Source organism: Tympanuchus pallidicinctus, unplaced genomic scaffold, assembly GCF_026119805.1.
Source record: "Tympanuchus pallidicinctus isolate F22 unplaced genomic scaffold, pur_lepc_1.0 scaffold1, whole genome shotgun sequence".
Lineage (NCBI taxonomy): Eukaryota > Metazoa > Chordata > Aves > Galliformes > Phasianidae > Tympanuchus > Tympanuchus pallidicinctus.
The window spans coordinates 96,682,803-96,710,340 of record NW_026294618.1 but is presented as its reverse complement, the minus strand read 5'-3'; the positions used below and the strand labels follow the sequence as shown (position 1 = coordinate 96,710,340).

At 40.3% G+C, this 27,538-nt stretch overlaps 1 protein-coding gene across 3 annotated transcripts in view; it reads right to left on the bottom strand.

The window, feature by feature from the left end:
- Window positions 1–27,538, bottom strand: part of SPTLC3 (serine palmitoyltransferase long chain base subunit 3) — a 287,967-nt gene that overhangs the window by 145,924 nt on the left and 114,505 nt on the right. For 2 of the 3 annotated variants that reach the window (XM_052675638.1, XM_052675652.1), the window contains exons 7-8: window positions 7,215–7,324; window positions 2,372–2,460 (exon numbers count right to left, since the gene is read on the bottom strand). The gene's annotated coding sequence lies outside the window, so the exon portion shown is untranslated. Of the gene's footprint in view, window positions 1–2,371; window positions 2,461–3,289; window positions 3,366–7,214; window positions 7,325–27,538 lie in introns of those variants that run through there. The other variant, XM_052675646.1, reaches the window with a different exon arrangement.

Sequence of the window (27,538 nt, the reverse complement as noted above, 5' to 3'; positions counted from 1 at the left end):
GCTTTCTGGATTCTTTGGACAGGAAATATTATACATATGATCTACATTAAATTACAACAATCCATAAGGCTCCAATTTTAGTTTTATCACCATAGGCAGGTAAAATAATCATAATTAATGCTTTTGCCAAAATAGATTCCTGGAGCTTTATTTAAGCGAGTACTGTAGTTCCAAAAACTGCCTGCTCTCTGACAGAGTGCTGTATTTGGAAATCACGAGTGGGAGTTTAAAATAGGTTCAGCACACAGCTCACACTGTTCCCATCCCTGACATCCATATGGGGTTTGGACAATCTGGAGCTTTCTTTGAAAGGACCCACTCTGCGTATATTGCAAAGTAAAGTTCTATATTTGCTGCTATTAGGCTCTGAAGTTTCAGCACTTTAAGATGTCACTAACTTGATAAACAATGAGGTTTATAAAACGCATCTGATGGCTAAATAGACGCATGCAGGATCAAATGTTTGCCACACAAGCAATCAAACAAACTGATGAACATCAAAAAAAGTGATTATAGAACTATAACTGTTCTATTATTAACCAGCAATCTGCATATCCTCCTCCAATTAATGCTAGAAAGGAGCTGTTAGTAGAAACCTAATTACTGGCATAACACTTCGTTGATTAGAAGTGCAGTAACAGTCATTGCTCCTACTTCATTTATGCAAGGCCCATAATAATAAGCCAAAGGATGTCAGTCAGTCACTGCTTTCCTGCCAGAAGTTTCTGCTATAGCAATAGCTTCTAGTGTAAATGCACTTCTCTACCCATGTCACTCAGCTCAGTAATTGCCTTGCCACTCACATAAAGGAAACAATTTCCAGCTCTGATGGGATTTTGTCTGCAATGTGAAACTGCTACTGCAATTGCAGCAGGTAGGTGTTAGATAGGCTACTTTGGCAGATCATAACATGAAACTAATCTCTAAAATGCAGGTGGAAAGAGAAACTCGCAGGCTGGTGGGTGCAAGGAAAATGGTGCTGTCCGAGTGATTAACATAACATGCTAGGTGAGGTGGAACTGAGACAGAAAGAATAAAGTGGAACCCAGAGAAAAAAGTTCCTCGGCCATTTTCCTTTCATCAGGAACATCTCCCATTTCAGTTTATCTGTCAGAAACTCTCATGAAACCATATACACATATTTTACATGCCACAGGCTGCTGACTAGCAGGGCCACCAGCTCAGGGACAGCAAGCAAAAGCAAACATTGTCTGCTTCCCATCTGCAGCAACAGAAAACAGGTTTTATTAATTACCCTCCCCTTCCTTTCCAGTGGATTCATATTGAGGGTTTCATGGGCAAGCAGAAGTTATAGGTTTTTAATCGACCTGAAAGAGATAAATTAATCAGAAATACACTTTCTGGGTAGCAAGATGAGTACAGAGTAAACGGAAATGCTTACTTTTCATTGGTTACAGAAAAGCGCATACAGAATGTGATCCTATTTTAATATTCCTTTTCAACAGAGGATCATAGCAGAAAGACAGGAATGAGACAAAAAAAAAAAAATAACCAACCTACCACCTGGTAGCATACATCAGAGAGAATCTCTAGTTTTATAGTACAAAATCTCACCATACAGATGTAATCTGAAACAGCCAGACTGTTCACAAGCAAACAGGAAAACTATATTCCTATATTCACAAACTTGCTAGTGCATGAGAGCAAAGCATTATGTTCAATTCATACAAATTGTATAACACACATATTCAGCTACTAAAAAAATAAAGCCCTAAATTATTGGAGTCCCAAAACTTTAGGATGTCAGAAACAGTGAAACTCTACTTCTGTGTCAGTTACCAGACAGCCCGACCCACAGGCACACATTCCAACAGTGAGACTGCTGCAACAATTCAAAACAGCACATCCAATTCCGTTGCTTCCAATGATGCCTTGGGTTCATGTTATATCTATTGCTTTAACATTCAATACCAATCTCCCACGATTTTGTAACAGGACTAGAATTAATTCTCTCCAACACGCTTCCCATGTTTGAGCCTATGTGAAGGTCTTAAATATACTAAGCTTCTCATCTTATCATGGCATCACCTGTATCAACCACAGCTCATACCTTTACCAAGTACATCAAGTTCTTGGGAAAAAACAAAACCCACAAGCTTTCATCTTCTGCTCAAACAGTTTGACTTCAACTGCAGTAAGAAGCTTTAAAAACCACCGTAGCAGTTCAGAGGTAAAAAGGCCTGATTACTTAAAAGTGACACTGGATCTGAGCTTCTGAGTGATTACAGCCCTTCTTCTTACAGCCCAACTTGAATACGCTCGAAGCACAGACTCATAGAAATCCCTTAAGGTCACCTGAAGCCCCCAGTCTCTCCTTCCATCCCAAAGAAAGCATAGTAGCCATTCTTACCCTCAGAAAAACCGTATGAACTCACGATGTACATCTCCAGAAGTCTCCAGCAACTCCAAAGGCAATCAGACTTTCAGCTCTCACTAATTCTAGAAGAGCAAAAAGAAATAATATTTACACATTTTTTCCCTACAAACAACACAGGCTAAAGTTTAAGACAGACATTTGAAAGAATTATACTATTACGTTCTTCACCTTAAAAAAAAAAAAAGAAAATAATCACTCCTTGGCAAATATCCGGCTTTGTATCGATCACTTCTTATTCTTCACATATGGTAAAAGGTTAACACTGACTACGCATTAAATAAAAAGAGATATGCAAAAACAACCCACGCTTCACTTTCTTGTGAGATCACCAGCAGTACTCCACAGTCGAGTTGCGTTCTATTTTTGGTAGAGTACGTTTACTTTGCACAGCATTTTTAAAAAGTGAAAAACAAGCAGAAATCAAATAAGCTTGAAACACAACCTGAGCAAAAACATTTTAAAAATATGAAGAACTTAATGCACAATCACAAGTTTAGGACAGTTATCTCCACACACTTCCTTAGTCCGTATTTTCAGTAACTCTCTTACATCCTATTCTCATTCTTCCTAGATTTTCCTAGCTTTATATTTCACTTTCTCACGCCTTACTTTTCCTCCCAATGAAAAGCCGCAATCCTGTTCCCTTGATTAGAGAAGAAAAGCACTTTTATAGAGTTGCTATACAAATAAGTAAGAAGGTACTACATACTTTAAAATGGAAATGGCATTCATAGCAGACTACAAAACAAAGTTAAGTAGTGCAACACAATGGGAAGTACAATAATGACAGCAGAGCAGCAAGGTCCCAGGCTACAGTAAGCGCAGAGCTGCTCAAATACAAAAGCAATAGTCACAGAAATAAAACAAAATAAAAATAAAATAGCTACTTACCTTCGAAAAGCCTCCAGCAGCAGAAATCTACAGAAAGACCCCCTCACCTTTACTGCCAACCCTTAAATGAGTTCTGGGAAGGGGTGGATCCTGGCTCCAACCCTTCTGGTCACACAGCTGCATTGCATAATTGCATGCACCTGAGCTCCACTGGGTTGGCCCTGCCTTCCCACCAGGTGCTCAATCACTGGATCAGGCCATGACTCAGAATTTCTGGTACAAGTACATAGATCCTTTCTAGTAAAAGCAGCAGCTATTTCCAAGTATGTCTTCCAAGGTACAGGGATTTCTCCAATACCTGTAATTTTCCCCCAAATAAGCTTGTAGAGAATCACAAAACAGCCATGCCCAATAAGCAACCTCAGCATGAGGTTCTGTATAAGGCACCTTATCCTAGAATCATTAAGATTGGAAAAAAGCTCTGAGATCATCTAGTCCAACCATCCACCTACCACCAATGTTACTCACTCTACCATGTCCCTAAATGCTACATCTACATGTTGTATCGGAAGTGGAAAAATTGTGTGGGGATGGAACTTCATTGCATCAGTTTTGATTTCACTCCCTACACTCTTTACTGTGTGCTTACCTTTGAAATGCACAAAACAGAGCAAGCTCTACTCAGGCAAACAACACATTTGGAACAAACTCACAACACCTGTGTTCAAATCCTTCATGCTTCTAGCAGAGAACACAAACTACAGGCTCAGCCAAAGACAAAAATGTGGGCAATAAAAAAAAAAAACAAAAAATGACAAACACTACCACCTATTTCTTATTGTAACAGAAAAGGCATGAACAAATAAAACCAGCACAGATGACCTCAGGAACTTTACCCCATGTTTCCCTAAGTGTTCCACTTTTGCCTCCTCTCCTGAATGCAGCTAATGTCTCCTCCTTGCTCTTTCCTGCTTCTCAGGTCCCTGTTTGCTAACCACCTGTGTCTCCAGAGCAGCTTGGCTAATTTGGCTGTGACAGCTATTAGTCGCCAGGCAACACCCAGCGCTAGCTTTTACACGTCTGTTTACTCATTTATCCTTTTCTTTAGGAAGATCAGAGAGTCAGCATGCTATAGACATGAACAGAAGGAAGCACCTCAAATAAGAGCACATTTCTCACACTTAATTCATATCACATTTATGAATATTCATAAGAGGAACATAGCCAAGATGGAAAACGGTATTTTGGGGATAAGTAACAAATGCAGCTGCTGATTAGCTTTGTAAAGGCACACATGAAAACTGTCACAGCTTTAAATGATTGCAAGAAAGGATCTTCTGCATCTCAAAAGCCATTCGTAAAGCAATAAATACCCTGGCATATTTCTATTTGGCAGAACGAACCCTAAAATGACTAATGTTTCATAATGCCTTCTGTGGTCACTATAAAAGGGTCATGAAGACAAAAGACACGAGTCACACAAGCAGTCTTTAGGGATTAAAAAAAATACACAAACATTTCTAAATGCAGTTCAGTTGACCTAACAAGAAAGGCTCAATACTCCAACAACTTTTCCCACAAAGCAGAGCTGTCGTACTTCATGTTAAAGATACCTCATTAATGCTTATGTGATCGTGTAACAGCCACGTCAAGTCTGCAGGAGAGCAAGAGACCCCAGAGAGGTCTTTGGAGCTTTGTTTGCATTTAGTAGAATTAAGGAACCCTATGAATATTAAGGTTAATGGAATCCCCAGAATAATGTGTGCTCAAAAAGCCAGCCCCGTGGAAGGAGAATTCTGCTGAACTGGCCTCTTGACTTTGATCCATTCTGTGATTGCTGAAAGAAAAGCCCTAAGTGATAGCTCAGCCAAGAGTTGTTACTCACTATAGGTTTCTTACAGCTTTGGAAATGTTTGTTTTTTTTTTTTTTCTTTGCTGTTTCTTTTTGTTTCTTTTTACTGTGTGTGTTACTGCTTCCAAGGTAGTAATCAAGAGCTTAATTCTTTGTAGATGTACGCTCAATTTGCATTCTTACATTTACTTTCATATTTGAATTTGCCTGTGCCATATGGCCCAGTAGCAGCTCCAGCTAAATTGTTTCACCAGAACACAACAATATCCAGAAAAATAAGATTCCGTAAATAACCTGAAATATCCCATTAAGACTAGCTGCTCTGAAGACTGGTATTATCATTATACAAAACAGAGGGAAAAAAAAACATCATCTGATATATAATTCAGTTACATACAAGTAGAGGAAGAGATGGTTTACACAATATAAGGGAATTCAAACATTATCTGATCTTGCCAAAAACAGAATCTAGGTTTAGCAACTTGTAAGCTTAATAAGAAAATATGACTTTCACCCAGCAACCTGAACAAGATTTCAAAGAACGTTTGCATACTCCCTGATCTCTAACTCTTAAGACTACACTGGCAGTGCTGTATGTGTTGATTTAAAGAACTACGTGACTATTAGCAGCTGTACCTGATTATGTGCCAATTAATACTGGAGCTCCCACGGGGTTAATATAGATGTTTTCCTTCTTCTACTGTTCATTTTCATCTAGCTTTGAACAAAATCAATGAATTATGCTACGCGTGTTCTCTCAGTGTTAATACAGTCATTTATTATGGTTATTAAGCTGCTATAAATCCCAGAGAATTTTGAGATCTTACCATTTTAGACAGGGGATTTATAAGAAACATTTAGGAAACCATTTATAGGAGCTGAATGTCCCATCTCCAAACTACATGTCCTCAGAAGCACCAGGTTTACCAATTTTATCTCATTCACCAATATGCTACCCAGAATACTTGCCTGTCTCTCTGGTTTCTTGTAACCTGTGCCTGTCCTGGCGAGCACTGATAATCACAGAGGAATATAAATAAACAGATTGGGAATCAAATCCAGAGACCAGAGGGAGGGCTAGAACCATTGCTAGGCCACAGAAGTTGACTGTGGTTTGGTAGCCACCAATAAGAGTGGTTGTGTATGCTGGTGGTCCTACATAGGATTTTGACAGGGAAATTTGCAACTATTACTCCTAAATATACTTCTCAGATACCAAATAATTCATTTGGTTCTTTATTACTTTATTTCACAGCCCCTCTGGTTCCTTAAGTTGAGTTTTGTCACAGAAGCTGCATCCCTTGGCAGGGTTGGACACCCATGCTCTCTCATGTTGGTGCTCCTGTCTGTGCATAGAGCAAAACAAAACCTTTTGGCTGTGATTTTCAAAGGATACTAAAAAGGCTTATTATCATGACTTGTCTTAGCTCAGGTCAGTCTGCTGTTTTTGAAAACTCTCCTTCTTGGCCTTAGTATATCTTTTGTAAATAGTGTATAAATATTCTGGGAATTAATACTCTCCTTTTCATAATGACTGCATGACACAAAAAGAAACATCACCTCAAATAGCCATCAATTTAAAAGTGTAAACAATGTATTCTCAGCCAGCTGGCTTGTTGATATAAATGTCTCTATGCCTGAAAGCATAGCTTTCTGCATTTCCTTAGTAAGTTTGGGTAATTTTAATGGTCTATCTTTGCAAGGCTCTTTCACCTGGGAGCAATTTGTGGCTCACATAAGCCACCAGACTTCTACAATATGGCCTCATGCTATACACAGTACAATTTCACATTGATATTGATTACAGAATAATTCTATAAATAGGGCAGAAACTTTTGCTGGTCTTTGAGGCCGTTTTGCAATACTTTAACACATTTATGACTTACCACTTATGTAATCACACCTGAGTCTGTTTTTGAAAATCACTGAGAAATTCATTGATTTTGTGTGTGTGTTTTCAAATATTCCTTATCTTGTTTAAGTTCTGAAACCTGCTGTCCCACTGATTGGTTTCAGGCTATCATTTCCTCTTTATCCATGTGGCTGAGCCTAGTAAGTCAGGAATGATGAAAGAGAGATATAGGCTTCCTCTTTCACACAGGGTAATTGTTTATGTGGGCAACAAAAAATCACCTGAGTCAAATTTTTGGTCCTGCTGTTGTCATCAGAAAGTTGGTTTTGGCCGAGCAGCATTTCCTCTTTGAGAAAGTCAAGTAAATCCATCCATCTCTAACTTCTAATACCTGCAGGAAAGACAGAGTACAGGATTTATTTATTCAGAAAAACAAACAAACTAGATAAGTCCTTTTTGAAACATTTCCAGCATTGTTTTAATATTCTTGTTTGCTATAGGTGTTTGAGATGCTACATACATTGCTAAGCTTCAATAGGAGTAATATACAGTACAGGTTAGTCAAAGAGAAAATGGGAGAAATAATTTTCAGATATGACCTTTTCTGGTTGCTTTTTCCCCATTTTCATCAAGAACTCAGGGCTTTTGGTTGCCATCAAATTGCAGGTGGAAAATGAAAATATCTTATGTCAAACACGTTTGGACATTTTGTAAGAAAACAGTAAGGTTTTGGTATTTGGTTTTTCCCATTAATATAGAGCTTTCCTGCATCTCTTGAGCTTATTTTATTATCTCCAAAAGATCAGCCATATTGTGTGCCAGCACACATGCACAATGTTCTTTCTGTTAATCTCTTGGTTGCTAAGCCATGCTCTAGCTATAAAGCTATGGTTCAGGATCCAAGCAGAGAAACACAAGGGCCGAACTTAACACAGACATAAAATACTTGTTTTCTTTTCTGACACACCACCGGCCAGCTGTTTCCAAATGTGATATTAATCAAGGAAGTGTAGAAAATACTCTGACTACAGAATTAAAAAATGATAACCTCTAACTCTACAAATGAATATATTAGCGTTGTTAATAATCACTTGATATTAATGCAAAGCTGTGCTGTCATCTGCAACAGAACAATAGCTGATGGAGTTATACATGGCCATTACATTGCCAGGATGCCTGAAGCCGTATGCTGACAGTAGGTAAAGCAAGCAACTGGATTTAATGCATTTAACTGAGTTAAAAATATATATGTGTATATCATACCTTTAATTTAATATATGCATGTTCTTCACTGTGAACAGTGTGGGCTTCAGGGCACGAGACAGTTTATTCAGGATTATTCTTATGGATGATAGCACTTTATGGTCTCCAAAATGGGCTTATTCATTATATTGCTTTCTGCTAACAGGATTTCTGCAAGATGCCCATCAAGTGTTTTTCTGCAAGGGTGTCCCTGAACCATGAAAACTGTAAACTGATGTGAGAGCGATTTCAGAATCACAGAGCAAATATGAAAAGAATACACTTTGTTCTGATACAGTCCTCTGATCAAAGAAAACATTTTTTTAGGCATGAATGAATGACTGGGAGCTGAGGGAAAAAAAAAGACCCATTTAGAATTATTAACCTGATTTTCAGCTTGATTTCTAACACAAAGTGAAAATAAGTAGTCATCGTCTCATAAATCCATGAACTCGGTTATCTAAGTAAGGCAACATACATTTATACTAGCTGAAAATTATGCCAGTTGTATTTATCTGAACCCATAGCCTACCAGAAATTTGTTCCACGTTACTGAACAAGAATGCCCTGATGTGCTAAGGGCATCCAAGCGTTTCAGTTAGCTCATTCCCAGCAATTAGCAAACAGAGCCAGAACAGACCAAATACTAATTTATAAACTTAAGATTCCAATGGCCTTCCCCCCTATTCCTCCCCCATATGTGTGTATATATATATATATATATATATATATATATATTTTGCTTCCCTTCTGTTTTAAGGCTCAAAATCTTAGCTGATAAGGACTGTGGCTCCTTACTCTGACTCCTTACACTGACTGTCATTTATGTTCTACATTTGTTCAGGTAGCCTGTCAAATAAGCTGCTTTCTGGGGCTACACCAGTTTATTGTGCAATATTTTGAGAAAATAAGGGAATGGGCCACAAATGCATAGGAAACACTAAATTTATTAAACTTATTTACCACCACAGTATTTTTGCCAGTGGCTTTTTCCTATGCAGAACTCAAATTTTTTCTTAAATATTGACTTATTTTATTTCTCTAGTTATTCTGTTGGCTAATTTTATTCTAAAATAATCAATAATATATTTTCCTGGCAATGCATTTCCCCAAACTTTTCCTAACTGACCAACAGAAGATCAATGTTGAAAAGTTTGCTTCCTCCAGTCCAGCTCTAACTGATAATTTATTTATTCAGAAAAACAAACAAACAAGCAAACAAAAACGTCACAACTACTACACAGCACTGTTTGGTCTCACTAGCATGTGAGTTTGTAAAATACTGGTCTTTTGAAGTTGTTGCTGGAATTTGAAATGGCTCAGGAGTATTCCTCTGAAATTAATTTACACTGGAAAAAGATCCTTGCAGTCAAAGGTTTTGTTCTCTCTGAAACTGCTGGGTTCCGTTCAGGAAGCGAGCTTAAAAAATGCTGCCTCCTGTTAGGTGAACTGGTATTGCATCATTTGGCTTGAGTGACTAAACCAAAGCATTTACACCATTACTGCACCAACTGGTGAAACACGTCAGCCTGCACAGAGGAACTACATTTCATACAGGTCATTTCAAAAATTTAATGATGCACTGTCTCGGACAAATTAAACCACGATAAAATGTTTCAGAGTTCTTCTTCAAACAGAATTTGATTTTCATTTCTAAAGCACAGAATTACTTTGTTTCAGGTAAAGGTCCTGATGATTTATTTTTTTTTAGTTTGTCAGGTTTTAGTGTGGATTTATTCTCAAATATAATTAACAAGTTTCAGATTGTTGCAGTTATTTACATTTCATGAAGGACGTGTGAGCAGAGGGGAAACCACTGTCCTTACTGCGGCATCCATACTGCCATACTGCTGTGAGAGAGATTGTTCAGTCAGCACTTGGAGATGCCTAAACTGCTGATGAAATATCCTGCTGAAAAATATGATTTACCCAAAGATATGGTTAATCCCCATGCTGAGGAAGTTCAGGAAGATTTTATGGAGCGTCTCAGTACTGTAAACACACAGGGAAGGCAGAAGAGAGAGAACAGTGGTGATTGCTCTCAAATCACTCCAAATACTCTGTAAAAGAAGGTGCTGTTATATGGGATTTCTTAGTTACGTAGTACCAGAAAAGTCCACAGCATACCAAAATGCAGAATCTACTGCTTTAATGGGTCAAAGTGTGACCTGAATCGGTCAGCGAAGGCTCTGGAGAGGATGAGGTGACCTGAGGTGAGACAACGGCAGCCATTTCCTGCCAGGCTGGCAGCTCCTCCCAATATGGCGCCTCCTCTTCCCTCCCTCAGTGGTCCCAGCTCCAGCACCTGTCAGCTCCTTCCCCTCAGAAACAGGAGCAATCCACCCCAGGCAGCACAGGCACAGGTGATGGCTGCTGTGAGGGCCCTTCCCTGCACAGAGGGAGCTGGCGGCTCAGCGCTGGGCAGGCTGCAGCTCCAAAGCATCGCTCCCAGCCTTCATCCTAATCTCCTTTGAACCGCTCTTCATTGTTATCCCGGTCCTGAATCTGGGATTTGCAATGCTCGGCCACCAGAAGTGCCAAGTCCTCGGTTATTTTTATTTAAATACTGCCTCAACATTTCATTTCTATCCTTCCTGATGTGTTGGTGCCTATTACTCTTTTATTAGCTTTCCCACTCCGCTTTTAAGCCATCCCCAGCAGCGTGCTAAGCACTCCAAAATGAATTTACCTTCTCCCACTGTAGTATTGCTGTTACCGGCAACAGCCTCATCATTTACTCTGCACTAAAACACAGGAAAGGTTCAGCCCTTGGGTAAGCTTTCTGTTCTTCACTCTAATAACTAGTGCCACTAACACAATAAAATTTTATATCATTTTTATTGGATCCCTCCTAGAGACTTATTGGAGGAGCACTGCCTTGCAGAGCAGATGTGTGAAGCTGCAGACAGAATCGCATCTGTTGCCTTTTGCCACAAATTGTTCCGTGTTGTCCCCTGCTGACAACGAAATTTAACATACTGTCAGTGCGCATCACATTTGTAATAAAATCATTGTTGAACACAAACGCATTACATCCTTCTACCTTTTTTTTTTTTTTTTTTTTAATAATAAACTGACTTCATTTCCTTTACAACTCCCTCCTTATCCTCCAAAATAGATTTTCCTTCTGGCCTTGTTATTCCCTGGAGCTGGGCCAGCTCCAAAACTTTGATACTGCCTTTCACAGCAGTCCTGAGATTGAAAAAAGAGTACTTGTGAGGTGGGGAAATGCCAGTAAGAATCTGCCACTTCCTACTAAATCAAGAGATATTTGGCACTGTATTTCTTGATTGTTGTTTTTGTTTTTTTTTTTAAACCCAATAAGTGTTGCTTACAGGCAAAGAGAAACAAGTTGTAGTGCAGATCCAGATAAAGAATAAAAGAGAAAAGCCGTGTTTTCCAGCTGCAGAAAGTCACCAGCAGCCTTTAATTTCCAAGCTGCGGCAATGCCCTGCTTTTGCTGCAGTCTTGTGTGTTCTGCATATGGCCTGGGTCACTTGCAGCCACTCTAGTCTTTGGGGTGCTGGATAAACCAGCTGCTACTTGCTGAATAACACTGAAAACAAAGGAGTCCAAGACCACACTGTCAGGCACAGACACACTTATTTTGCTCATTTTCCAAGCTGAAGGAACCTGAATGCCTGCAACACGTGGACTCTAGGACTGGAGGATCACAGTGTCAGCAGGAGGTGTTTCAGTGCTGTGCTGGGAAAGGCATTTGGCTCCTTTCAACTGCATCCAGCTTCAGGATGGCTTGGGGCTGTGGCTGTACATTGCTCTAAACAAAACTGTCACCTTCTGCCATCCTCATGGTGAGGCACTGATGAACCACTGAAATATGTGGGTATGGTGCCAAGCTGGGAACACAGCCGACACACACAGCAATGAGGGGAAGCCAATGGGATTATGAGTGAAAATCATATCCGCAATAAAAGTGACAAGAGCGGTCACAAGCCTTTTAAGGGGCTCGATCTTATTTGCATTTTCTTATGCTGCTTAGAAAACTTAATGAAGTTTAGCTTTTGACATTAAGATAAACCAGCTCTGGGATGGTGCTGTCAGCTGTGCTAATTAAAAGTCAGCCTCTGAGTGCTTAAACCCTGTCTACGCTTGAAAATACAGTTTGAGGTAGTGCATAAATTCAAAATGTAGTTGTTATTCCAGCTAAATCTTTAAATCAATGTATTTATTTTGGGATAACACTGCCTTTAAGCTTGAATCAAATGGAAACAGAACAGTTGCTTCTCTCCTTTCAATGCATAGGAAACAACCGAGCGGTGCCCACTGCAAAGCTTTCCCGTGCACAGACAAACCTTCACATGGCTGCAAAACTGCAGCACTCCATTCTATATACTTTCTTTGCACACTGCTTTGCCAGCTGAACTGGAGCTGTAAGTAACATCTGATACATTTCTTCAAACAAAGTGCTAAAGTAAATTGATACAGATTACAGTGATTAAATTTTTAAGGACCTGCAAGAATGCAGTTAGAGTATAGGGTCTGAATAAGAAATCTTAAAGCTGTAATAAAATACTTCTAAGAAATATGAAGTACTTTTTAAATAGCAAGTTAAGAATAGAGCTAGACGTCTGAACATGTGGTATCATCTTTATGAGCATCGTAGGAATATTATTATCAACTGGTTTAAGAAATAGCTGGAAAATTAACACTAGGAAATATAACAAACTCCTATTACCATCAAATGTGTTTTTGAAATTAAGTTCCAAGAGCTCACACAATATCCATATCCTTTGGAAACATCAGAATACCTGAAAAGCACAAAACAAAGCTCCATGTCTTCCTCCCTTTCATGTGCTGCAAGTTTCAGGTGATGCTTTCCTGATGCTTGCTAGAACAGAAGTAGCAGCTACAAACCATCAGTATAAGGGAAATACGTCCGAGACATTTGAGAAAATACACGTGTCAGAGCAACATAATGTACACAACTTGGCTCTCATTGTTAAAATTGGATGATAGACATGAGGCAGAAAGATGCTATTTGAAAGGGAAGGCTGTTCCCACTCAAAAGAATGAACATGGGGAAAGATAACTGTCATTATGGGTGCTCTTCTCCAGTTTGCATTGTTGGAGTCTCATGGAGAGTAACTTTGGGTTGGCTCTTTGCTTTCTGGCTTCTCCAGCTAGGAAAGACAGTGAGATTTGGAGGAATCTTAAATGTAGAATCATTACTTGTGCGAAGGAAGGCAGAATGGCACTTCTCTCATCCATAATTAGCACAGATTTTGGAGAACACTAAGGGAAAATGACAAATGGAGAGTCACATCTAGTAAAAAATACTCTTCATGTGAAAATAAACAGTTTGAGAGTCCTTGCAAGGGTGTCTGACTGTGCCTGTGTAATATGGGAAAAAAAGCAAAAAAAAAAAAAAAAAAAAAGCATTTTTGCTCTTATACAAGGTAGAGAAAAACAGGATTGCACTGTAAATGGGAATAGACTACTCTCTACAAAATTGAAATCGTATTTCCTAATTGTCTGCCTTCTATTTCTGGAGGGAGTCCTCCAACATTTCTTTTTAGAAGTCTGAGCAGTCAGCTGATGGTTCAAACACTGCCACCTTCCTACTACACAAATGGAAACTTCTGCTTCCCCTCTGTTCTGAAGGGGATGCTGGTAACACCCAGCTACCCTCCATTCCTTATGAGGGAATATAAAAGGAAATATACAATATTAATAAATAAAATGCAGCTACAAAATGTTCTCAAAATTGTTTAGTAGGAGGAGGAATGTTACATACTATTACACAAAGGCAAACAGCCAACAAGACTCCTACACACACATAAGTATTTATATGAAAACATATATACACAGGACACGAACACATGATCACTTTCCAGCCTGCCCTGGAGGAAAATACAGCATGAAATTAGTAGTGGTCATCCAGCTGGGATGAGGTGTTCCTCCTGCTGGTATCCAACCGCTTGCTTGAAATTGAACCACTTGGCAGTAGCAATGCACCACTGCTGGAAACCACAAACAAGTCAAAGCAAATAAACAATCTCAAAATTAGGTTTAAAGCAGAGGGGGAAAAAAATCAAACATCATTTGAAAGCCTACTAAAATTGGCTGGTGTCTACAAGAGTGCTTGGTAGTTCAGCAATTCTCTGCTGAACTTCAGAAATTGAAAGAAACAGAGAAACAGTCTTAGATGAAGCAATAAATAATAGACACTTTCAACACATAATTTGCATTTGAATTAACTAGGCTGGCTAAATTAATTCATCCATTATGAAAGAGGAATTTTACTGTCTATATTTTCAGGCTCCCTACTGTGCTAAGTTAAATGGGCATCGAGGCAGAGACCACTGGCTTTGTAGAAGTTGCCAGTAAATTCGTTACCTCCTAGCTATTTATTATCTAGTTTTACTCTCATGTTTTGGAAGCTTAACACTGACGATAAGAATTGTTCCAGAGCCTTGTCTTCTCTCCACTGTTCACACTAGTGATGATGTACAGCTACAATTTTTCTTTTATATGATACAGGGGAATGGGAGAATTCAGTCAAAGGTATTGTCTGAAATGTTTTTCCAGGACTCCATCCCCAAAAGGATTAAATAATATAAGTTTATTCTGTATTAAATATTAATTTAAAAGACTGGGAAGGTTGAGGGGATGATTTCTTTGCTATATTATTTGAATTGCTCCCTTGAGACAATTTCAAGCAATCTTAAAATAGATGGTTGACACAGTGTATGATAATAGGTTATTAATTACATAGCCTATAGCATCAAGAGCTTTCTGGAGGAAGACAAACTTTCTTGGAGACTTACAGAGTAATGTACATATTCTGGATATATGTTACGTATATGTTATGTATATGGAGACTTACAGAGTAATGTATATATTCTGACTCTTAAAGCACAGACATCTTATTTTCAACTACAAACAATTTATATTTTCATGAATTGCACCATTATGTTTTTCTCCTTCTTGAGATTTGTACAAATTTTCAGTCACACTTAACAGACATCTTACAGCTTAAGCCTGGAGATTTTAGCCAGATAATTTGTTTGTTTTGCAATATTCCTGCAGATATTTATTATTCAGATGGTATATTATGTAGGGAATTTAACTAAGACACCATGCAAGACAGGTCACCTCTATGCTTAAGTACCAAGCCCTTGTGCTGTGATGCCCTTTGACACATTCAAGGTTGGAAAAGCATATTTGAATTACTGAAGTAGATTAGGAACAAAGATTCAAAGGGATGAAAATCCTCTTTGGAAGAACTGAGAGAGGAATAGGGGCACCTCACTGCATTTCTCCAGGTCACCCACAAATGCTAATTTCTCCTACATGAGATGCAAGCTCAGCTCACGCAACAAGGCTACAGCACTTCCCTCCCTCCAGCCTTTTCCACGTGTGCTTCCATCACTTTCCCCTCACAGCAGGTGAAAAATGCCATAAACATTTGAAGAAAGGGAAATGAAATACTACTGTTTCCCCTTTGCAAATAAACAGTGGCAGAAGAGGAAACCCATTTCACAGTTCTAGCCAAGTTAGGTGACACATCCCTCTGCCCATGCTGCTTAAGGAAAGATACACTGCACCAAATACAACGTTGGCAGCAGGCTTCCTAAGGGACAAGCCACACTATGGACTGAGGATCGAGATTGGAACAGTGCTTCAGTGAGAGCATGGCTCACCAGCAAACCTATTTAGCTGACTGACACTCTTTGGTGTCTGGAGAAAACTTGTCCTGGTAGGAGAACGGGAATAAGAAAGTGATGGACAGCTGTCTGGCAGCACATACATTTGCCAGCACAGCTTTCAACACCTTCTCAGGAGTCACACAGAGGCTTATACCAGGTATCTCAAATCCTGCAGCTGGGTTAGGACAAGATGAATTTTGGCAGAAAGGCAACATTATCCTAGAACAGCTAAGTATGAATAAAAGTCAAGTAGGTAGCCTATGCTTTGCTGAGCTCTGTGCCCCACTCTCTGGTCTATTGGTGCCACAATCTTTGCAGTGGGGCAGTGGGTCTGGTGTGGAGAGCTCTGGCACCACAAACAGACACAGTGATGCTTTCTTTAGACTGCCATGACAAAACGAGCCATGTGAATCACTGCCTACAAAAGCCACCCAGATAGCTTCCACTGCCCTTCTTCCCCAGCCACTGATTTCTCCCAGGCAGAAGCAAACCTCACTGCAGCAGAAAACCACACTTCACCAGAAAATCCAGAAGAGTTGTCTCCTCCCCTGTGTTCTTGTGACACTGAGAGAAGGTGGCACCAGGCTTTGTGACAGCCTGCCCCTGCTGCTCTGTCACTTCAATACCAAGCGGGATATTAAGCATATTTTATTTATCATTAAACATCAGAAACAAGATGTGTTGTTGCATCCTTCATGATCTAAATCTATTTACAGAAAAAAAAACAAAAACAAAAAAAAAACCCACAAACAAACCCAACAGTTTCTTCCCTTGATTTTAGTTCCAGAGGGGATTAAAATATTTCCATCTCCAGAGTGAACTTTAACATTGTATCAGGCTTGGGCTTAAAATATTGATTTTGTTATTAGTGGAGGGTCACAGAGCAAGGGTGGACTGACACCGCCTGTAACAGCTAACGCCCCAGAGCTTTACAGAAGAACTTTTAAAAGTGTCCATTAGATGAGGAGCATAGAAATTACTTGGCTAAATACAATTAATCTACCTGAAGTGACTGGCAAATGATTTAGTCTTGCAATAGCCATCATTAAACCAACTGTGAACTCTGACTGCACTTGGGCAGAGAACAACAGGAGTGGATTGCTGCCAAAGGGCGTGATGCCTTTCCAGCCAGAGGCTGTTGGTGATGAAAAGGAAGTTTAGACACACAGCTAAAAGCCTACAGTTTAATTTTTTTTTTCTTTTTTTCTGTGAGATGATACAAATCAGAAAGTGCTTTCAGGAGGTGTTCAGAAGTACTGGGCAATTTAGCTACAATGATAAGGAAGAATAAAACTATCTCACAAATCCTGAGGATTGGCATTCCGCAAGATTGATGAAACCATTCGTATTTTCAAGGATTCAATAGCTAATATATATTAAGTATTATTTATGCATTCCTTTAGCCTTCAAATTGAGGAGAAAATGCTGCATTTCATAAGCTACTGTAGCTTGCTTCCATATCAGAAACATTTCACTTTGAACAGAAAATTCTGTATCTCTGAAAAGGTCATTTATTTGGGATGAGTGACAGGTGCCATAAATTTACTCGATGTCACTTGCATGTCAGTTCAGCTCAACTGAACACAAAGCAAATCAACTCAACCCAGTCAAGTGTAATTACCTGCTGGACCAGGATACATCATTTTGCATTAATTATTATTAACAATGCCACAGGAGCACTAAGTTCAATGGCACATTTGAGGTCATACAGAGCTCTTCCTTTCCAAGTGCTTGCTTTTCCAGGAGTTTACAACATGATCATTAAGATGATAATAATAATTTTATTATTTGTACTGTAATAGCAATTATGTTCCAATGCAAGCTACTAGGTCTGGTGCTAAATAAGCAGGACCAAATTTCACTTGGAGAGGAAAACAAAAGTCTCAAGAGGATGTGTTTCCAAAAGCTGCAACTTTGCATGTGCTCACAGGACTTGAATCTTAGCAACATCACTCCTGTTTCTTTTCATTGTATTGGAAATGGGAAATCCCTGGAGCTAGGATATTGATTTCAAAACCAAAATTTGCCAAATCACTTTAGAACCCGGACAAGTTTACCCTTTCATGACAAACCTCTGATGTATTTTTCAGTCTCTAAACGTCTGAGGCTTTTGTGGGGGTAACAGATGCATGAGTCTTTTTCAAATTGAATCCAGCTGAGGAGCAAAACTCAACAACCTTTGGAAAAACACTGAACATGGTGGGTTCTTTTTGTAGAAATTTAGATGTAATCCCCAACAAACTGATGTGCTATGCTAGATGCTAATGCTTTTTTTAGATCTGGCTTTTCTCCCTGCCCCACTTTTTAGAATCATGTAGCTTGTGGAGAACTGTAACAGATATTTTAACCCAGATGTTTTTTAGTCTGCTTGATAAAATGTGAATGACCACTGCTTGGTCAATTGCACTTCAACACAGGTAATGTATGATGTTCATGGAACACAGAGAAAAGACTGAAGGATTGATAGCAGCCAGCTAAAACTCGCAGACAACTTAGGTTAGCATTTAGCACATACATAGTAACCAAAAAGAAGTTAGGAAGGTTGGAAGTAACTGATCCTTACAGGAATGTTTAGAACATTCCCGTGCAGTTAAAGTGCCTAACAGCCTGCAGCACTGCTGTGTGGTTGCATAGCAGTAGTGTTTCACTTACATTTTGGAACATGACTACAGAAGTGTTTTGGCTTTATAAAATTAAAAATAAAGAAAGAAAATTAATGAAAGATAAGACACAAGACTAGAAGCTTTACGCACCACAACTACCAAACTAAGAAGGCTGATCTCATTGGGCTCACTGCTAAACCACCCAACAGACAAATCTAACAGTATGCATTTGACTACAGTTTCCCTGACACCCTTCCAGAGCATTCGAAATCACCATTCTCAGAAGTTCTCTAGTAAACTCGCTTTGTGTTATTCAGCATAAGATGTGCTTAAAGAACAAAGAACTGATTCTATATAATGCAGAACACAATTTGTCTTGTTTTGTAAGTCTGCTGCCGAAGTCCTAGCTCTCAAGGTAGCGTAGTCAAAATCAATTCACACCTCCATTCATCATGCCTCGGGGATGAATGGGCGCAGTCTGTGTCACATCCTAAGAGCTACTTCTATTATTCTCCAATCTCCCCCAAACAAGTATAATTCAATTGATTTTCTCTATGCCTCTGAGAAGGTTACAAGAAACAAAGCTGGACAAAATGGAGGAGAACAGCACTTTTCTCAGGGTTTGGAAAATGCTAGGACAAGGAGAAGGTGGAGTTTTAACAGAGGATGCTCTCAGGCACGTGTGCCCGGAGGCTGGAGACTGCAGAGATCTGTCTTCCTAAATCTGTGTATCAGCAACAGCATAGGAAAGTGCTTTTCCTTTTGCAGTTTCTGACCATTTACGAACACAGTGCTTTCACATACTTATTTTTTATCATTTAGTTAAAACAATGCCTAGTGGCCACAGGTAACAATACAGGAGATTTTATAGGAGGATCCTCGACATCAGACTGACGAAATCCAGGACTTGTATCCAGTTTTCTTACTTTCATTCCTGGCCTCAGGGCAGGATGAAAAGAAAATCAAAATGAAAATCAAATTAAAACAACAACAACAAACACATACAAAAAAACCCCAAACCAAAAAAGTTGACAAGCTAAAAAATAAAAGCCCTTCTTTCATACTTTCTATGTGAAACTGACTTCTTCAGGTACCAGTTCCTTATCTTGCTCTGTTAGATGCTCTTCAACGACAAATAGTTCTTTCTTGGCTTAGGATCCATCTACTTTTTGTTTGTTTGTTTTATTTGAAACAATGAACAATTTCTTTCCTTAATATATTTTTACCATCAGAACCTAATGGATTCACCAGAAGATTTCAAGCTATGGGAAAACATCACTTTCAGTTGTTTTTGTTTCTCCATCAAGAGAATCTAAATGAAAAATACCACTTTCAAGCGCGTGCTTTGAAAAGAAACATTTTAAATTTAATACCACTATTCTTTGGGGAAAAACAAAGAAATAATCAAAACAAACACATCTTGTTCTACTGAATCATTTTGTTCCACTGCCTAAATCTTAGCATTTTACTGCGTAGGGGACAAAACACCATTACTCTTCTTACTTTTAAGGAGAGCCTGTTACCAATATGAATAGATCCACACAGATCTAATTGTATTTGTACTTCACGTTCCCAAATATTCTGCTTTTTCAGTCACGGTGTAAGAACAGAAAAGGAACAGTCATTTCCTTTTTCAGCATTTTACATGAATTGTAATAAAATTTCTAAAGCTTTTTGGATAAATAAAGCATTTCATGCACCGAGCGAGCAATGGAGGGCAGAAATACAGCTGACCCATGAATGCTGAGACTGAAGAATTTGACCATCAAAAGAAAAAGCGAACCCAAAAAACCCATAAATTTCCAGAGCTGTTTTCAGAGTAGCCCCTTTTAGCTATCTGGTGCCATGAACAAGCTCTGCGACCAGCACAAAATGCCACAATATTCCTTAAAACAGCGTAATTCACTCGCATCTCTCTTGGCCTCCCTTTGTGAAAGCAGCACCCTTCATGCTCCCAAATTAAATTGGACCTGCTGCTCTCCTGGTCTGACATCAAAGAGATCACAGGTGCTCGTGGCAGGGCTGGCCCTCTCCTGCTGAGGAAGGGGCGAACAAAACACACACGTATCCACACACGGGACAGAAGAGAGGCATTATCACAGAGAACTCTGCCCACAGATTTCCCAAAACCTCTTGCACTCTTCACACAAATTACACACAAGGAGACAAAGGCTGAGTTCACAATTACCTATTTTACATTAAGTCATAATTAGCTGCAGTGTATATACTTCATTTTAAAATAGCTATGAATAGACAGAGGAAATGCCAGGGACTGCCATCTGCTCTCTATGCCATAATTAACTGCCTGATTACAAAATACATATATATTTATCTAATTAGCTTTAATAGAGCTGCATTTGCTGGCACTGCACCAAAAATAAGGTGAAGAAGCAAGTCCTGCTGCTGTGCAGGAGAGGCTGGAGCTGTGTCCAGCCCTCACAGGGACATGCTCCAGAGTTCAGCAGCGCCATCGGGTCATGATAAGGGTGCAGTTGGGCACCCCAAGCAGGGCAGTGTGGCTTTACACTATTCAAGATAACTGAGTATTTGAGCCTATAGTATTCTACTGTCAACAGAATCACTTTCCATAGAGCCTGGGATATTTATCTATTTTATTTTTAAAAAAATCTCGGAATAGATATTTTTTTCCCCAGCTCTCTCTGGAGCATAACCAGTGTTGCATATGCTATTAATTTAAGGCTGAGTAGTATTCATGTTTTGCCACAGGACAGGTTTTGTCATGAACTCCATATTTTGATTACAACTCACTCACTTCCTGCAAAACAAACACATTTAGGACCAGATTTTAAAAGTATTTCAGATGCCAAAGGGTACATTTGATAGTAATTTCCAGGGAAGGCAGGAATTCAAATGCATCAAAACCCAGTTGTTCAGCCTCACCCCACTGAACCACTCACTGAGTTTCCAGGGGCTAGCAGAGCTGAATTTCTGTCTTAGCTTAGGTAACTCTGTAATTATGGTAAGCATGGGACATGACTATGCACAGAAAGTCTCAGCCAAAGGAGTAGAGAAGATGGCCAGTATCCCTACCAGATTTTGCAGAATCACATCCAATCTGTCAGATTTTCTCCTGTGCATTAATTGCATCTATTATTTACACATCCTTCATGGTTTCCATGGAAGTTCATCCATGAAGTCTGAGAAGTTTACACACAGCCTCTAAGATGCAGTGCTGGAGCTCTGGGTCTCCCTATCCTCATCTTGAACCTCGGTAGCAGGAGTTCATTCCCACAAGGGAATACCCACAGCTTGTAGGAGCAAAGGCCTGATTGCTGGCTGGTTGAGTGTCCCACCACAACCAAGTGCTCCAATGCAGACCCTGGGCACTGTTCACCATGTCCCTGTAAAGGGAGGTGTGACTTGGTATATGAGGAGATGTCAATGCAGAAAAATCACCTCCCCTTGGCTCCCTCTCACTTTCAACCTCTCTCTGAAACAATGTGAATGTACAGTGGAGGAACAAGGGGGATGCACAAACCCTTAATTGTCTCATAGCAGTGAGCTACTTCACACATCTCAATAGACAGAACCCAGCACCCGCACCCACATCAGTTATATGGGAGAACAATCTGTCATCCCAGGTCAAGATTTTGCCAAATCCATCATCAAAGCCCAGTAAATGAAGTGCAGCAGACGCTTTCTCACTTGATACTTGCAGCAGTGCCAGATGACAGTGGTGATGCTGACGTGACTATCACCAGCAGAGCAGCAACATTAATTCAGTGACACATGTGCCTGTCTCCATTCTCCAGCTTGCCCCCAAGGACCACTAGCTGTAGGCACCCTTTCTCAGACTCACAAGGAATCTCTTTATAACAATTTCATGGTTTTATTTTAGCAGATGGGCTGAAATCCTCTGACCCCAAAAAAGCCTGCATAGTAGCATCACTGCATGCTGCTGGACATGCAGAAATCCTCAGTTTCCTTGTTCTTCTGGGGAGCCAAAAGCCCCTTGCAAGTCCAATGAACTGTCACTGCTCAGGTACTGAATTTATGTTCTGTACAAAGCTGGCTATGTTGCAAATGCCAAACAGGGGGAGATGGAGATCACAGGTTTTTCTTGGGGGGAGAGGAGGAAGAGGTGAGGAAGGTAATTTTTCAAATGGGATCAATAAAATGATACATCCTTCTTTAGAATCTGTTTCTAGAGTGCTGCTCACAGCCTCTCTGAGCCATAACAAGGCAACAATTTTTGGAATAACAGAATAGAAAATCTTGATGTTTTGGTAAATAACACAGAACAGGCTTAACTCTCACATGTTCCACAGAACCCACCAGCAGTAAGCTGAGCAAGATGTTTTGTCCCATGAGAATAATACATATGTTAAGTTAAAAAATTAATTAAAGGAAAATCATGCCATCACTGGGTTTCAGTCTCTCCTGGGAGACATGCAGAGCCCTATTCCTCTGACCACAAGCCTGTTGCTACCCACTCTTTATTCATGAAATTAGGATCCTATTCTGTAAGAGCATTAGCTAAGCAGCTTTACTGCTCTAATAGCAGTGCTTCTGTGAGTCCTTCCGTCTGATTCCTGATGGCCTCTATCCAGAAAAGCACTTAAGTATATCCCTTTGTAGCCAAGGGAACATCTATTCTTTGGCTCCAGAGGAACTTCTGACACGTTGGAATTCACAAGTGTGCCACTGAATCAGAGCCTCCCACTTATCTGTTCAATTAAGAGCATAGGGCTCCTTACATACAAGGTACACAATCATCCTGGATAACAAAGCTGAAGCAAGTACCTCAGATGGAACAAGAATGAAAACTTTTCTCTTAGTAATTTATATTTTATCACAGGTTTCAATGATGCTGGCCACAAAAAGATGCAGAATTCACATTCTGCTTGGTGGATTCCACAAGCAGAGCTGAGGCTGTGCATTGCTGTGATCCCAACAGCTTGTACAGACTTGTGCAAAACACCTGAGTTTCCTCTGCACCCCTTGGTGCCAGGCTGCTTCACTTCCCCCCAGCCAGGAGGAGCCCCCACTGTGCCTGCCTGCTCATTTTGCCCCATGACCTGTGAACACCCATCTGCCTCACCAAGCCACATTGTCAAGAACTTCTCAGAGCCCCAAGATACTCCTGTTTTCTGCTTTTGATGCAGACTCAAGCACAGATTTCTGGATGGAAAACAAGCAAGCATCCATCTCTGCACAGAACTCAAAAAGGCTCACCTTCCTCTGAGCACTGAGAGTTTTGCTATAATCCAGCTCTAAGCTTACCATTTCACTGTCACATTCTGCAGGCTTTTCCAAATGGAAAAGCTCACAAACTTCCTGCCCTTTTCTATCCCTTGCTTTGTTTTTCTTAAACCATTTGTTAAGACAAATGCATTTCATTAGGGAAAAAAAAAAAAAAGAAATGGAAAGAAAGAGATGTTACAACATGCAGTTTTCTCCCTGCCTCCACTGTTCTTGGAGCAACACTCAGATGGCAGCATCAGACACAGCTGCTTCTGATGTGGCAGCTGCTTTGGTTGGGTTACAGTATTTTCCAGGGCAGGCAACTGCATTTTTTCACAGGGTAAGAGATCATGCATCTGAGCGGCGCAGAAGGAGTCTGTTCAGATCAAGACACTCCTTGCATGAGAAATGAAAAAGCCATCCCCGGGCAAGGGCACAGCTGGAGGTTCAGCTTCTATTTGTGGTTTGGCACCTAGTTTGCTTCAACTTTAAGCCATTCCATCCTTAAAACTTTTGCTTTCCAAAGTGCTTTGAAACTACACAAAAACACGGCTGGATATTAGAGGTCACCGCACAGCACATGGTCTTTGTGAAAGCTCTGAAGTTTCTTCTTCTTAGGCACGCAGCACAGTCAAAACATAGGTGAAAGCGAGCTAAGCCCAGTCTAACTGTGCATAATGCCAAACTTTACAACACTGTCAGCTTGGGATCTCTCTGTTGCTACAGTTTAAGGAATGGTTTGGTACAATAAGGATATTTTGTGTCCAAGTCCACAAACGCTCAGTGTGCAGTAGCCCAGGGTGAGAAAGCATGAAACCACCTGGTTGACAGACAACATTTTTAGAGGAGTAAGAAAAGAAAAAAAAAAAAAAAAAAACAACCCAGAGTCCTGTATGATTTGAATGTTGAAAATGCAGGAGCTCATGTATGACTTGGGGAGACACTGGCACAGGCTGCCCAGGGAGGTGGTGGAGTCACCATCCCTGGAGGCATTCAAGAACCTTGTCCATGTGGCACTGAGTGTCATGGTTAGTCAGCATGAGGGGGCTGGGCTTGGACTACGTGACTGTAGTGGTCTTTTCCAACCTTAATGATTCCATGATTCAATGACTTGAACCTTCAGGTCTCTAAATCTGTGCACATGCTCTGCGATCTACCTGCACACTGCTCCTTTAACAACCTCCGAGTAAGTTCTCAGGCTGGATCTCCAGAGCTCACTGCTTCCCAGGACAGCTAGGCTGGAGATACATGATGGCACAGGGCTTCTGTGCCTATCTCTGGGCACTGCATCAAGCAAGTGTTCAACACCCATATGCTTGTGCTCTTGTGTGTTACATTATCAGCCAGAGACAGTAGAAGTACTGACATTTAGACAACCTAAGTAATGACAAGCTAACAATGCTTAATTATGACAGATGATGAGCTCTGCCATGTTTAGAAGGAAAAGAACGAGCAAACACCTTTTTTCCCTTGACTCTATGGAGGCCCAGCATCGCTGCACAGAGCAAGAATCCTCCAGCTCCTCCAGCCAGCCCTGTGGTGATATTTGATTAGATTTTTGTCACCTCCGTGATTTAGTAGCTGGGTTCTTGACAGTGGGCAACAATAGTCTAAGTGCTCTCAAAGAGCTCTCCTCGCAAGAGTCTTTCCTTACACAAAAAATTGGATGATAGCATGATGCCTACACGTGTCAGCATCCCTGACACCAACTTTTCTCATTGATCTAATGCTTCTCCAGTGAGACACAACCAGGGACCAGAAGCCCCAATCTGCATACAGGAAACACTGCAATAGGGCTTAGTAAAAAGCACTTAATGCTTGAGAGATTCCTGGGATCTGTGGAATAAGTTTAGTGCAACGTTACATCCCTCATATCTATTTATGGGTCACACACAAAGCAGAGTTTTCCTGCAGTGCAAGACTGCTGAATGAAGCAGGTTCTGTTTCTTTAAAGTTAAGATGGTGTGACTACATCACACAGTATGCTCTGGGCAGCATCCTACTGAGAAGCTGTGGTTACTCTTAAAGCTCTGGAATATCCTGAATTAGTATTAACATTGTCTGATGTGTTTCAGATGAAGCTGTGGCATTGCATCAGCAGACACAGCTTGGCCCTGGAGGCTAGATGTGAAGAGCCAGAGATGTCACTGGCACACTGGTGGCTGCAGAGCGTCTGCAGTGTCCTGCAGAAACGTGCTAGTGATTATCCTCACTGGAATGTCAGGTGTCCCAACTACTTCTTATTGAGCACAGCCCTCCCGAAAAGGACCTGAAGATAATGATGGATAACAAGCTGGATATGAGTCAGCAATGTGTTCTCACAGCCCAGAAAACCGCCTGTATCCTGGGCTGATATAAAGGAAGAAAGGCCAGCAGGTCCAGGGAGATGATCCTGCCCTTCTACTCTTTGCTGGAGAGGCCTCACCTGGAGTACTGCCTCACCCCACCCAGGGGATAGATGCATTAGCAGAGTCTGCTGTGACAGGACAAGGAAAAATGGTTTCAAACTAGAACGGGAGAGACTTTGATTGGATGTAAGGAATTAGGTTTTTTGTTTTTTTTTTTTTTTTTTTTTTTTTTTACATTGAGGGATGTGAGGCACTGGAACAGGTTGCCCAGAGAGATGGTAGATTCCCCATCCTTGGGGAGATCCAAGGTCAGACTGGATGGAGTTCTGAACAACTTGATTGAGCTGTAGGTGTCTCTGTTCATTGCAGGGCAGTTGGACTAAATGACCATTAAAGGTCCCTTCCAACTTAAACAGTTCTATGATTCTTTCTAAAAATAGCACAGCAGAGGTTAAAAGAAGGAAAGACTGAAGTTTGTTTCCATTCCCCCACATTTGCAAACAAACCTCACGTACACAAGGAAAAGGTTCTGCGAGCACAGCAGCATCAGTGCTATTAAAGCTCAGCACCCCATGGGAGTAGATCCTTGTAAAATGGCTTGAAGCTCATTAGAAAAAGGGGGAAATCATATTTGATGGTTGAGGGAAAGAGATGCTGGGAAGTCACTGTCCTACTGCTGAGCAAATCTATGATTGCTGCTGCTGCAGGAAAATTGGTAGTGTGGCAGCAAGAATTAGTAAGGTTTATGTCTGTAGCCAGTAAAAAGATTTTCTCTAAGAAGATTGAGTCCTGTGTATAGGTAGAATGTATTCAGCAGAATCGCAGCTCCTAGCTTTTCTTCTCTCTGCAATTGGCCTCCCTCTGTGCTACTCTGAGCATGTGCCTCTATGCTCAACTGTTATTAATCCTGTTAAGCTGCTAGAAACACATCTAGCACGGGAAATAGAATATATAGTGAAAGCAGATCATCTTCGGTGAGATTCCAAGAAATGGAGGGGGAAAAAATCCTCAACAGCGTGTCCAAATAGGAACGTGTAAAAAACTCTGGACAAATAAGTTGGCAAAACCTCAGTGCAAACAGATTTGCAAATATCAAACCAAGAGTTAGTTTACTGAAAACTCTGTTGTTTGTTTGTTTGTTTTCATTATCCCATTAAATAAAATAATAATAATGCTCAGGAAGCCTCAGCAATAGGTATGTAAGCCTGGAAGAAGTCAGCTTTATTCACAAAGTGAGTTACCTTCATTCTTCAGGAGAGAGCTGACAATTTTTGAAGAACAGAACGTGCTACAGATACATCCATCCTTTATGCAAGAGAGAACACACCAAAGCAGATGCATACATTTGGTCTACTGATTTTTTTTTTTTTCCTGCATAATAAAGGAAATGAAGGATTTTTACTGAGACAGGCTTTTTTTATGCATTTCACCTGCATCTGCAGGACCTTACCAACTCATTCAAAAAGCTCTGAAAAATGCTCTACTCAGTAGCTCCACTGCTTTGTGTATTGTTTCTACCAAGCATAAATTCTTTCAT